Genomic DNA, 13,771 nt, shown 5'->3' with positions numbered 1-13,771 from the left:
CTGCTGTGGTTAGTTCTGACAGTGATATTTCAGACACAGTTTTACGTGGAGTAAACTTACATGACGTTTTTAATCATCAGTCTGGTTCAACGAAATCTATACAGGGTGGTCCACTGATAGCGACCAGGCCAAAAATCTCACGAAATAAGAGTCAAACGAAAAACCCACAAAAAACGAAACTCGTCTGGCTTGAAGGGGGAAACCAGATGGCGCTATGGTTGGCCCGCTAGATGGCGCTGCCATAGGTCAATCGGATATCAACTGCGTTTTTTTAAAATAGGAAGCCCCATTTTTTTATTACATATGCGTGTAGTACGTAAAGAAATATGAATGTTTTAGTTGGACCACTATTTCCGCTTTGTGATAGATGGCGCTGTAATAGTCACAAACGTATAAGCACATGGTATCACGTAACATTCCGCCAGTGCGGACGGTATTTGCTTCGTGATACATTACCCGTGTTAAAATGGACCGTTTACCAATTTCGGAAAAGGTCCATATCGTGTTGATGTATGGCTATTGTCAGCAAAATTCCCAACGGGCGTGTGCTATGTATGCTGCTCGGTATCCTGGACCACATCATCCAAGTGTCGGGACGGTTCGCCGGATAGTTACGTTATTTAAGGAAACGGCAAGTTTTCAGCCACTTGTGAAACGTCAGCCACGACCTGCAACAAATGCTGATGCCCAAGCAGGTGTTTTAGCTGCTGTCTCGGCTAATCCGCACATCAGCAGCAGACAAATTGCGCGAGAATCGGGAGTCTTAAAAGCGTCGGTGTCGAGAATGCTACAACATCGATTGCACCCGTACCATATTTCTATGAACCAGGAATTGCATGGCGACGACTTTGAACGTCGTGTACTGTTCTACCACTGGGCACAAGAGAAATTACGGGTTGATGACAGATTTTTTGCAGACGTTCTATTTAGCGACGAAGCGTCATTCAGCAACAGCGGTAATGTAAACCGGCGTAATACGCACTATTGGGCAACGGAAAATCCACGATGGCTGCCACACGTGGAAGATCAGCGGCCTTGGCGGATTAATGTATGGTGCGGCATTATGGGAGGAAGGATAATTGGCAGCCATTTTATTCATGGCAATCCAAATGGTGCAATGTATGCTGATTTCCTACGTCATGTTCTACCGATGTTACTACAAGATGTTTCACTGCGTGACAGAATGGCGATGTACTTCCAACATGATGGATGTCCGGCACATAGGTCGCGTGCGGTTGAAGCGGTATTGAATAGCATATTTCCTGACAGGTGGATTGGTCGTCGAAGCACCATACCGTGGCCCGCACGTTCACCGGATCTGACGTCCCCGGATTTCTTTCTGTGGAGAAAGTTGAAGGATATTTGCTATCGTGATCCACCGACATCGCCTGACAACATGCGTCAGCACATTGTCCATGCATGTGCGAACATTACGGAAGGCCAACTACTCGCTGTTTTGAGGAATGTCGTTACAAGTATTGCCAAATGCATTGAGGTTGGCGGACATCATTTTGAGCATTTATTACATTAATGTGGTATTTACAGGTAGTCACGCTGTAACAGCATGCGTTCTCAGAAATGATAAGTTCAGAAAGGTACATGTATCACACTGGAACAAGCGAAATAAAATATTCAAACGTACCTACGTTCTGTATTTTAATTTAAAAAACCTACCTGTTACCAAGTGTTTGTCTAAAATTTTGAGCCATATGTTTGTGACTATTACAGCGTCATCTATCACAAAGCGAAAAAAGTGGTCCAACTAAAACATTCATATTTCTCTACGTAGTACACGAATATGCAATAAACAATGGCGGTTCTTATTTTTAAAAACGAAGTTGATATCTGTTTGACCTATGGCAGCGCCATCTAACGGGCCAACCCCCTGCAAGCTAGACGAGTTTCGTTCTTTGTAGGTTTTTCGTTCGACGCTTATTTCGTGAGATATTTGGCCCGGTCACTATCAGTGACCCTGTATATATAGCTGTTGACTGTGCTATGTGCAGTTATATTTTTGACAGGCCGGCCGGTGTGGCCGAGTGGTTCTAGGAGCTTCAGTCTGGAACCGCGCGACCGCTACGGTCGCAGGTTCGAATCTTCCCTCGGGTATGGATGTGTGTGATGTCCTTAGGTTTAAGTTATTCTACGTTGTAGGGGACTTATGACCTCAGATGTTAAGTCCCATAGTGGTCAGAGACATTTGAGGTCCATCTGACAGCTAGTGTACCAACGTCAATCTCCCTCAGGTTCTCCTCGATTTCACCTCGGTTATCTATCGAAAAGCGCCACGGATTTTTCAACATTATCCACTAGGCCATTTACGTATACTAGTATCGCCTGTGATCGAAATTCGACCGTGGACAGGCGGAAACATCTACACTGTCCGTGCACATTAACATGACCACGTGTCAGAAGCCTGAACAACCGTCTTTTACACTGCGCACCGCTGGAAGACGTGGAGGAAGAGAGTCAATGAGAGACTGGAACGTGTCTCCAGGGATGTGGAGCCAAGCCGCTCCATTGCTGTGGCCAGGTGCGATAGGTTTCTCGGTTGACGATCCGTGGCGCGGACAGCCCGAACGAGGTGGTCCAACGGATTCTCCATGTACAGGTGCACGGGCGGTGGTCGTGGTCCCAAAGGGAAGACACACACTTGTGTTGACTCACTGCGCCTCCGAGAATCACGAGATGGCCCAGGAAATGCCTTTAAGTTTCACGCTGTATTCGCCAGTGGGGCTGTTGAAGAAATATCGCAATTATTCCCCCCCCCCCCCCCCCAAAAAAAAAAAAAATCCATATCGAAATGGCAAGATCGAGTGCCGATATTTTTATTTTATATTATACCTTTTTTCGCAATTTTCTGAAAATATTTGAAACTGTTCTTTTCAAATAGTAGTAGAACGTAGCTTTTTTTTCAAAAATTTGGAAAATTGTGGTAAGAGCCTATGTGACCAAGCTGCTGAGGTGATCGGTCCCTAAGCTTACATACTACTTAATCTAACTTACACTAACTTACGCTAAGGACAAGACACACACACCCATGCCCGAGGGAGGACTCGAACCTCCGACGCGGGAAGCCGTTTGTGAGCAGTTAAATTTCTAATCGCCAACGGCCTTGCCGCAGAGGTAACACTGGTTCCCGTCAGTTCACCGAAGTTAAGCGTTGTCGGGCTGGGCTAGCACTTGGATGGGTGACCATCCGGTCTGCCGAGCGCTGTTGGCAAGCGGGGCCTACTCAGCCCCTGTGACGCAAACTGAGGAGCTACCTGACAGAAGTAGCGGCTCCGGTCTCCGGTCTCGGATGCTGACATACGGCCGGGAGAGCGGTGCGTTGACCCAGTGCGCCTCCATATGCGCTTTCAGTGACACCTGTGGGCTGAGGATGACACGGCGGCCGGTCGGTACCGGTACCATTGGGCCTACATGGTCTGCTCGGGAGAATTTTAGTTTTTTAAATTTCTAATCGAAACTTTTTACATCACCCCCTAAAACATTAGCCGTTGCGCATGCTACTCATTATGGAGGAAAGTCGCTAGCCAGTGGGGGAAGAAGAGAGAGAGAGAGAGAGAGAGAGAGAGAGAGAGAGAGAGAGAGAGAGAGAGAGAGAGAGAGGGGGGGGGAGCAATTAGTTATGGAAAAAATTTGCTAGTTGGACAAAGAGTGAGGGAGGAGTCACTGAGACAGGCAGAGAGAGAGAGAGAGAGAGAGAGAGAGAGAGAGAGAGAGAGAGAGAGAGAGAGAGAAAGAGAGAGAGAGAGAGCAATTAGTTATGGAAAAAATCTGCTAGTTGGAGGCAACGGCCTTGCCGCAGTGGATACACCGGTTCAGGTGAGATCACCGATGTTAAGCGCTGTCGGGCGTGGCCGGCACTTGGATGGGGGACCATCCAGCCGCCATGCGCTGTTGCCATTTTTCGGGGTGCACAAAGCCTCGTGATGCCAATTTGCCAATTGAGGAGCTACTCGACCGAATAGTAGCGGCTCCGGTCAAAGAAAACCATTATAACGACTGGGAGAGCGGTGTGCTGTCCACACGCCCCTCCTATCCGCATCCTAAACGGAGGATGACACGGCGGTCGGATGGTCCCGATGGGCAACTTGTGGCCTGGTGAGAATGAGAGAGAACAATAAATGTACTGCTTAACTTTAAAGCTGCAAATTTATGAAGAACTGCAAGTAACAAATCGCGTGGTCTGCTGTTATCCCGCTGGAAGTTAACGTCAAAGACACCTCCAAGGTAGAGAACAGTCACTGGCCTTAACAAGCTTGCTGTCCAAATTACCCCATATTCGAATCACAGGCGATCGTGTCACGTGCCCAACAGCACACAGTACCCTAACGTCACGTGATGGGACTGTATATCGGTAACGAATGCTACCTGCTAATGTTTGTTCTTCTACCTCCACACATGAAAACGTCGACTGCGATCGGGAATCGTCTGAGAAGACGACGTGGTGCCACTCCTGTGTCCAGTCTCAATTTGTTGGACTGCACCATTGTCGGTACATACGTATGTCCTCTCGGGCGCTAGTCGCGTGTTGACGTTGAGATATTGCATGGTTTTATGTAAGACCTTCCCGATTCCGTCAGCATGACGCTTCTGGGATACCGAGCAATAAGAGCTGCAATGTCGCGGAAATACGACCCACATTTGCGATAGACTACAATCCTACTACTCTTAGAGTTCCGACACATTCTGGTAGACATCCCTCCTCCTTACAAGAGGCATAACACCATCTTCTCACAAATAGACAATACGCAAATACCATTTCCGAATGGGGAATCCACTGTGTAGCTTAATCTCTCCCTATGTACTGAATCTACAAGGGCTGTTCAATATAAAGCAGGTTGATTTTATTCAGGATTCCAATGCACCATATTATCCCCTCCCCCCTCTTTTGGCTATAAGACTCTAGTTTTGAAAATAATCTTCGTTCAACGCGAAGGCCTTACGCCACTTTACTCGGAGGGCTATTATGCCCGCACGGCACGATACTGGCCGACGTTTGACCCAACGTCTTGCTGCATCAGTAACCCACCGGTCATCCACGTGCTGCTTCATGCGAAGTGCATCCTTCACTGGGCTGAACAGATGGAAGTTGGAAGGTGCGAGATCCGGGCTGTAAGGTGGATGAGGAAGAACAGTGCAATGTCTCTTCTTGGGTGCGCAGATTTGCATGAAGCCTTGTTTTGTCACGGAGAAGTTCGTTTGCTCTTTGTGGATATGAACACGAAGAAGTCAAACTGTGAGCCGGACCGAGACTCGAACTCGGTACCTTTGCCTTTCGCGGCAAGTGCTCTAGTATCTGAGCTACCCAAGCACGACTCACGCCCCGTCCTCACAGCTTTACGTCTGCCAGTACCTCGTCTCCTACCTTCCAAACTTCACAAAAGCTCTCCTGCGAACCTTGCAGAACTAGCACTCCTGAAAGAAAGGATATTGAGGAGACATGGTTTAGCCACAGCCTGGGGGATGTTTCCAGAATAACATTTTCACTCTGCAGCTGTGGCGACGGGGCGTGAGTCGTGGTTAGGTAGCTCAGATGGTAGAGCACTTGCCCGCGAAAGGCAAATGTCCCGAGTTCGGCCCGCATCGCGTTCTTGCTTCCCACGCCCGGGCTCCCGGGTTCGATTCCCGTCGGGGTCAGGGATTTTCTCTGCCTCGTGATGGCTGGGTGTTGTGTGATGTCCTTAGGTTAGTTAGGTTTAAGTAGTTCTAAGTTCTAGGGGACTGATGACCATAGATGTTAAGTCCCACAGTGCTCAGAGCTATTTGAACAAACCCGAGTTCGAGTCTCGGTCCGGCTAACAGTTTTAATCTGGCAGGCAGTTTCGTATCAGCGCACACTCCGCTGCAGAGTGAAAATGTGACTCTCATTCACGATTGAGTCGTTTCTTCGGTATCCTGAGGGTAGCACAATAGGCCTACACTTGCGAGTTCATCGTTGCACAGTGAGGGAGGATATCAAACAGAATAATCCCATCAGAGTCACAGGAGACTGTCTTCTCGAATGTACTATCTGGGATTGCAGCTTTGAACTTTCTTTGCGGCGCGACGTGGCCATATCACTGATGGCGCGGCCCCTCCAGCCAGAGGTTCGATTCCTCCCTCGGGCATGGGTGTGTGTGTGTGTGTTGTTCTTAGCATAAGTTAGTTTAAGTAGTGGGTAAGTCTAGGGACCGATGACCACAGTAGTTTGGTCCCTTAGGAACACACATTTGAAAATTTGAACTTTTTCTTTGGAGGAGGTTTGGTGTGGCGCCACTCCATGGACTGCAATTTTGTTTCCGATTCGATGGACCCCCTTTTATCGCCTATGACGCTGTTCGACAAGAAATAGTCGTTATCAACCCTGTAACGCGCAAGCAATTTCGTGCGGATGGTTCTTCGTTGCTCTTTCTGCTCTTCTGTCGTGTAGCGACGTACCTAGCGAGCATACACCTTCCAGTAGCGGACAAGTGCCGCAGCACTACCAACAGAGACCTCCAGTCGTACTGGAAGGTGATACATAATTAAACCCTCACCAGCCGACAGGTGTTGTTGACATACCTCGATGGGGACAGCTGAAAATCTGTGCCCCGACCGGGACTCGAACCCGGGATCTCCTGCTTACAGGGCGGGTTCGAGTCCCGGTCGGGGCACACATTTGCAGCTGTCCCCATCGAGGTACGTCAACACCACCTGTCGGCTGGTGAGGGTTTCAGTTAATTATCATTTATTCTAGACAAGAGAGTGTCCCCACGTTCCAGTATTGGAGGAGTCACAGCCGTGTGAGGCATGCCGGAGATCGCACACGTTTGCGCCATTTTGATTTTGCTGCGACGATCTCAGACGCCTTGCTTTTGTTCACTGCCAGCTCTCCGTAGAATTCCTGCCAGCGGCTATGAACATCTGCAATGCTCTGGATTTCCGCCGAAAGAAACTAAGTGACAGCTCTGCTGGGAACGCACCTCCGTTGTTGTTGTTGTTGTTGTTGTCTTCAGTCCTGAGACTGGTTTGATGCAGCTCTCCATGCTACTGTATCCTGTGCAACCTTCTTTATCTCCCAGTACCTACTGCAGCCTACATCCTTCTGAATCTGCTTAGTGTATTCATCTCTTGGTCTCCTTCCACGCTGCCCTCCATACTAAATTGGTGATCCCTTGATGCCTCAGAACATGTCCTACCAACCGATCCCTTCTTCTAGCCAAGTTGTGCCACAAATTTCTCTTCTCCCCAATCCTATTCAATACCTCCTCATTAGTTATGTAATCTACCCATCTAATCTTCAGCATTCTTCTGTACCACCACATTACGAAAGCTTCTATTCTCTTCTTGTCTAAACTATTTACCGTCCACGTTTCACTTCCATACATGGCTACACTCCATACAAATACTTTCAGAAACGACTTCCTGACACTTAAATCTATACTCGATGTTAACAAATTTCTCTTCCTCAGAAACGCTTTCCTTGCCATTGCCAGTCTACATTTTATATCCTATCTACTTCGACCATCATCAGTTATTTTGCTTCCCAAGTAGCAAAACTCAATTACTACTTTAAGCGTCTCATTTCTAATCTAATTCCAGCAGCATACCCGACGTAATTCGACTACATTCCATTATTCTCGTTTTGCTTTTGTTGATGTTCATCTTATACCCTCCTTTCAAGACACTGTCCATTCCGTTCACCTGCTCTTCCCAGTCCTTTGCTGTATTTGACAGAATTACGATGTCATCGGCGAACCTCAAAGTTTTTATTTCTTCTACATGGATTTTAAGTCCTACTCCGAATTTTTCTTTTGTTTCCTTTAGTGCTTGCTCAATATACAGGTTGAACAACATTGGGGAGAAGCTACAACCGTGTCTCACTCCCTTCCCAACCACTGCTTCCCTTTCGTGTCCCTCGACTCTTATAACTGCCATCTGGTTTCTGCACAAATTGTAAATAGCCTTTCGCTCCCTGTATTTTACCCCTGCCACCTTCAGAATTTGAAAGAGTATTCCAGTCAACATTGTCAAAAGCTTTCTCCAAGTCTACAAATGCTAGAAACGTAGGTTTGCCTTTTCTTAATTTAGCTTCTAAGATAAGTCGTAGGGTCAGTATTGGCTCACGTGTTCCAACATTTCTACGGAAACGAAAGTGTTCTTCCCCGAGGCCGACTTCTACCAGTTTTTCCATTCGTCCCCGTTACGGGCGCCATATTGAGGGCCTACATATAGGGCTGCCACCTATCGGAACTTCATGAAACTATAAGGGCTGAAGCGGAAATATTCCACGACGCCCACAACAAATTCCGCACTCTTTCAACCGAAATACGCCGAGAAAGAAAATGTGTTGCATTACTTTTTGAACACACCTCATATATGACATTACTCGTTCTTGCTACGTGCAACTGCGCTGAAACGGACATGCAAAAATGCTTCACGGCAGTTTGAAGTTTGCGCATGCCACCTTCGTTTGTTCCAGTTTCAACACCCGGCAACGTATTTGCCCTGTTTTCCTATCGGCCGCTGAAATCACACAATGCCCGTGGAGATTCCTGTGCGCCAGTAATGGCTTCCATTACTTCCGTTAATAGCGTGAGAACGGACCCAGTTTACTGACGTGTAACATACATAACCTGAGCTGAACGATGCCTCTCCGCCGCTAACACTCCATCTCAGCTGACAGACAAATGTTTCCGCTTTTGTATGCCGTGATTCATGCGTGTGTGCGGTTCCGGCATTAACAGCGGAGCGGGTATTATCCGATGAAAGCTGACCCTGACACAAACAACACACTTAAAATATAGACAGACACACAGACACGCTCACTCACACACACGTGTAAATTTCGGTTACATCCATGAAGAATTAGCGAAATACCGTTGCAATGAGAGAGAATACAAAAAAAAAAAAAAAAAAAAAAGTTGCCATTTGGCTATATTCTTCAAGATTTAGTCACGAGTTTGCTGCAACTCTAAACGACTATGCAAAAACAAATATATGGAGTGAAACACTATTTACTACTTGTTTAGAAAACGCAAGGCAGTGAAAGGAGATGAGGAGAATGTAAGGGAAGCAGAGGTTGAGAAGGGAATCAGATAGAGTTGTACTCTATGCCCGATGTTATTCAGTCTGTACATTCACCTTGCCGTAAAGGAAATCAAAGAAACATTTAGAGTCGGAATTAACGTTCAGGGACAAGAAATAAAAAGCTCTAAGTTTTCTGGTGACACTGTAAATGTGTGAGAGAAAACATAGGACTTGGAAGAGCAGCTAAAAGCAATGGACAGTGCTTTGAAAGGAGGGTACAAGAAGAACATCAACAAAAGCAAATCGAGGACAATGGAATGTAGTCGAATTAAATCAGGTGATGCTGAGGCAATTAGATTAGGAAACGAGACACTTAAAGTAGCACGTGAGATGTGATATTTGGGCACAAAAGTAAAATTCTATGTACCGACGTGACAGAAAATTCTAGGAAGTTCTGGTCTTACGTTAAGTCAGTAAGTGGATCGAAACAGCATATCGAGACACTCTGGGTTGATAATGGCATTGAAACAAAGGATGACACGCGTAAAGCTGAAATACTAAATACCTTTTTCCAAAGCTGTTTCACAGAGGAAGACCGCACTGTAGTTCCTTCTCTAAATCCTCCCACGAACGAAAAAATGGCTCACATCGAAATAAGTGTCCAAGGAATAGAAAAGCAACTGGAATCACTCAATAGAGGAAAGTCCACTGGACCTGACGGGATACCAATTCGATTCTACACAGAGTACGCGAAAGAACTTGCCCCCCTTCTAACAGCCGTGTACCGCAAGTCTCTAGAGGAACGGAGGGTTCCAAATGATTGGAAAAGAGCACAGGTAGTTCCAGTTTTCAAGAAGGGTCGTCGAGCAGATGCGCAAAACTATAGGCCTATATCTCTAATATCGATCTGTTGTAGAATTTTAGAACATGTTTTTTGCTCGCATATCATATCATTTCTGGAAACCCACAATCTACTATGTAGGAATCAACATGGATTCCGGAAACAGCGATCGTGTGAGACCCAACTCGCTTTATTTGTTCATGAGACCCAGAAAATATTAGATACAGGCTCCCAGGTAGATGCAATTTTCCTTGACTTCCGGAAGGCGTTCGATACAGTTCCGCACTGTCGCCTGATAAACAAAGTAAGAGCCTACTGAATATCAGACCAGCTGTGTGGCTGGATTGAAGAGTTTGTAGCAAACAGAACACAGCATGTTGTTATCAATGGAGAGACGTCTACAGACGTTAAAGTAACCTCTGGCGTGCCACAGGGGAGTGTTATGGGACCATTGCTTTTCACAATATATATATATACACAGGGTGAGTCACCTAACGTTACCGCTGGATATATTTCGTAAACCACATCAAATACTGACGAACCGATTCCACAGACCGAACGTGAGGAGAGGGGCTAGTGTAATTGTTTAATACAAACCATACAAAAATGCACGGAAGTATGTTTTTTAACACAAACCTACGTTATTTTAAATGGAACCACGTTAGTTTTGTTAGCACATCCGAACATATAAACAAATACGTAATCAGTGCCGTTTGTTGCATTGTAAAATGTTAATTACATCCGGAGATATTTTAACCTAAAGTTGACGCTTGAGTACCACTCCTCCGCTGTTCCATCGTGTGTATCTGAGAGCACTGCAACATACATCGCGTTTCTACGGAATGATCTGCCAACGTTGCTCGAAAATATCCCACTAGAAACGCGTCGACGTATGTGGTATCAGCATGATGGTGCACCTGCACATTCCGCAATTAACACTAGGCTGACCCTTGACAGGATGTTCGACGGGCGTTTCATAGGACGTGGAGAACGCATAAATTGGCCAGCCCGTTCTCCTGATCTTACACCTCTGGACTTCTTTCTGTGGGGTACGTTAAAGGAGAATGTGTACCGTGATGTGCCTACAACCCCAGAGGATATGAAACAACGTATTGCGGCAGCCTGCGGCGACATTACACCAGATGTACTGCGGCGTGTACGACATTCATTACGCCAGAGACTGCAATTGTGTGCAGCAAATGATGGCCACCACATTGAACATCTATTGGCCTCCCGAGGAGATCACGAATGTAAAATTAGAGAGATTCTAGCGCGCACGGAGGCTTTCCGGCAGTCGTTCTTCCAGCGAAACATATGCGACTGGAACAGGAAAGGGAAGTAATGACAGTGGCACGTAAAGCGCCCTCCGCCACACACCGTTGGGTGGTTTGCGGAGTATAAATGTAGATGAAGATGTAGATGTATAAAATAAATTATGACGGCCGAAGTGGAGACGATATACAATGTAGTCCGGCGATGGCCAGAAAAGCGTTCTGAAGACGAGAAATTTCTTGACACAGAAAATAGGTTTAACTCTTAAACAGCAGAAGGGAGAAAATGTTGAAAGCAGTCTACTGGGGCACACTCGTATGTGGCACCCGAATACGATAGTAATATTAATGTAAACTATACTGGAACTGTGATACTATAAACGATGTATGTCTCTGATAGGCTTTATAAAGCGGATTGCTAACTGTACACGATCTCTGAGCCAAAGATACTGCTTCTGGCCTGTTTTTGTAGTGTTGGAGTAAGGAAGCGCTTAGCGCACAGTTGTAGGTAGCTGTCTGTGAGTGAAAGAGGATGTTTTAGGCAGTTTTTTGGTTTGCTCTGTGAAGCCAGCAAGTGTTAGATTAATGTAGGAATTACGAGAACATGGAACCATAAGTCTTTATGCAAGCAGGGTAAAGATCTGATTAATTATGATTTTCGTTTTGCCAGCGCGTTAGTATTGATGAGTTCACTGATAATTTGTAATTGTTGAGTAACCCCAGAATGTACGTAAACTGATCTGATAAAAAGTATAGTTAGATATTCCACTTTTGTAATGTTTCTATGATTTGTTAACGGAGCTATTGATGATTTGCATTTATGCTGGTTTAGTGAGGTTAGATAATAGCCGGCCGCGGTGGCCGTGCGGTTCTAGGCGCTCCAGTCCGGAGCCGCGCTGCTGCTACGGTCGCAGGTTCGAATCCTGCCTCGGGCATGGGTGTGTGTGATGTCCTTAGGTTAGTTCTAAGTTCTAGGGGACTAATGACCACAAGAGTTGAGCCCCATAGTGCTCAGAGCCATTTGAACCATTTTTTTAGATAATATCTGGTGTAGAAATCTCATTGTTCGTGAATCAGTTAGTATTTCTCTGACTAATGTAACTTCAGTTGTCAGATGCTTTTGAAAAGACAAATTTAACTTCCAATATTCTCGCAATTTTGATAAAAAAACTCAGTAATTCAACACAATAAGTACCGCCTTCCTGAACAGCTCATATATTTTTCAAAGTAGTTGCATTTTTCGTAAATGTTCTCATTTATCAGTCTAAAGAATTTCATGTGCATTTCAAAGTATTATGGCCAGCATTGCACACCGCTGAGCCTGTAGCTAGCGTATTTATATTGTTTTATGAGAGGCCGGAATATATCGTTCCACCGTTGCTGCTATAGAGGCAACACAATATAAATATTTGTATTCACTCGCCTTCATCCAATGTATTACAAAAAGCAAAACATTTTTTAAAAGAACATTACAGTGTTACATTTCCGGTAAACCACCGTAAAGTTTACTATTCCACATCTTACTCATAGAAAATCACAATTTATAGTTTGTGCATTAGCCTTGCCGCAGTGGATACACCGGTTCCCGCCAGATCATCGAAGCGCCACGCCAGCTCGCCGGCCCACGTTTCTGTTGATAGTGTCATTGTACCGGATTTTAAATATTTCCCGCGTGCAAAACACAATACTGCTGTGTGGTTGTTGGGCCATACTGTCTACGCCCTCATCGACCGGCAAATCCACGACGGATTCACCTTTTTGACTTACATTTGGGAAGAATATGCTAAGATCAAAAACAATGAAAAATACCATGAATACTTCGCCAATTTCTTATCAGCTGCATTGCATCATGCGTATACGAAACAACTTTAAAATGTGTGCGAGCTCCTCTCAATTTCTGCCAATTGTTAATTTAGTATCGCAATTTAGCTTTGATAATTCGCATACTGAATCTCATTCTTGGGTCTTACATGTTGGTCTAGCAAAAATAAGTCTATATATATAGTTAGCGTCAGGCGATGAAATGTAATCAGTCTCCATGTATCGGTCTATCTTTGTTATATGCCTACCTATAAACTAGTATATATATTATCATATTAGGAAAAAAAAGGGAAAAAACGAAGAAAATTAGAGAGAGAGAGAGAGAGAGAGAGAGAGAAAGAGAGAGAGAGAGAGAGAGAGAGAGAGAGAGTAACTGAGTAATAGGATGCGGTTCCACTTGAAGAATTATTGGAGGACAAATTTAAAAAAATATAAATAAAAATAAAAAATACACTGGTTCTAAACAAAAAAATTAAAAAAAGGAAAAAAAAGAAAAAAGGAAATCAAAAAAGTAAAAAAAGAAAATAAGACACCGGTTCTCGTCCGATCACCGAAGTTAAAAAAAAAGATAAAAAAGAAAAGAAAAAAAGAAAAGAAAAGAGAAAAACAAAAAAAGAAAAAGTAATAAAAAAAGAAAAAAGAGCTGTCTGGCGTGGCCGGCACTTGGATGGGTGACCATCTGGGCCACCATGCACTGTTGCCATTTTTCACTCAGCCTCGTGATGCCAATTGAGGAGCTATTGGAGAGAATAGTGGCGGCTCCGGTCAAAGAAAACCATCATAACGACCGGGAGAGCAGTGTGCTGACCACACGCCCCTCCTATCCGCATCCTCAACTGAG

At 45.1% G+C, this 13,771-nt stretch overlaps 1 long non-coding RNA gene and 1 pseudogene across 1 annotated transcript in view; one reads left to right on the top strand and one right to left on the bottom strand.

Moving 5' to 3' along the window:
• The window catches only part of LOC124720445, a 469,216-nt gene that overhangs the window by 280,417 nt on the left and 175,028 nt on the right, over positions 1-13,771 (bottom strand). The gene's annotated exons all lie outside the window — the stretch shown is intronic.
• Positions 3,106-3,223, top strand: LOC124720649 (annotated as a pseudogene).

This window comes from Schistocerca piceifrons, chromosome 11, assembly GCF_021461385.2.
Source record: "Schistocerca piceifrons isolate TAMUIC-IGC-003096 chromosome 11, iqSchPice1.1, whole genome shotgun sequence".
Classification (NCBI taxonomy): domain Eukaryota; kingdom Metazoa; phylum Arthropoda; class Insecta; order Orthoptera; family Acrididae; genus Schistocerca; species Schistocerca piceifrons.
Note: the sequence above shows the minus strand (reverse complement) of the source record. Positions and strands in the feature narration are given on the sequence as shown.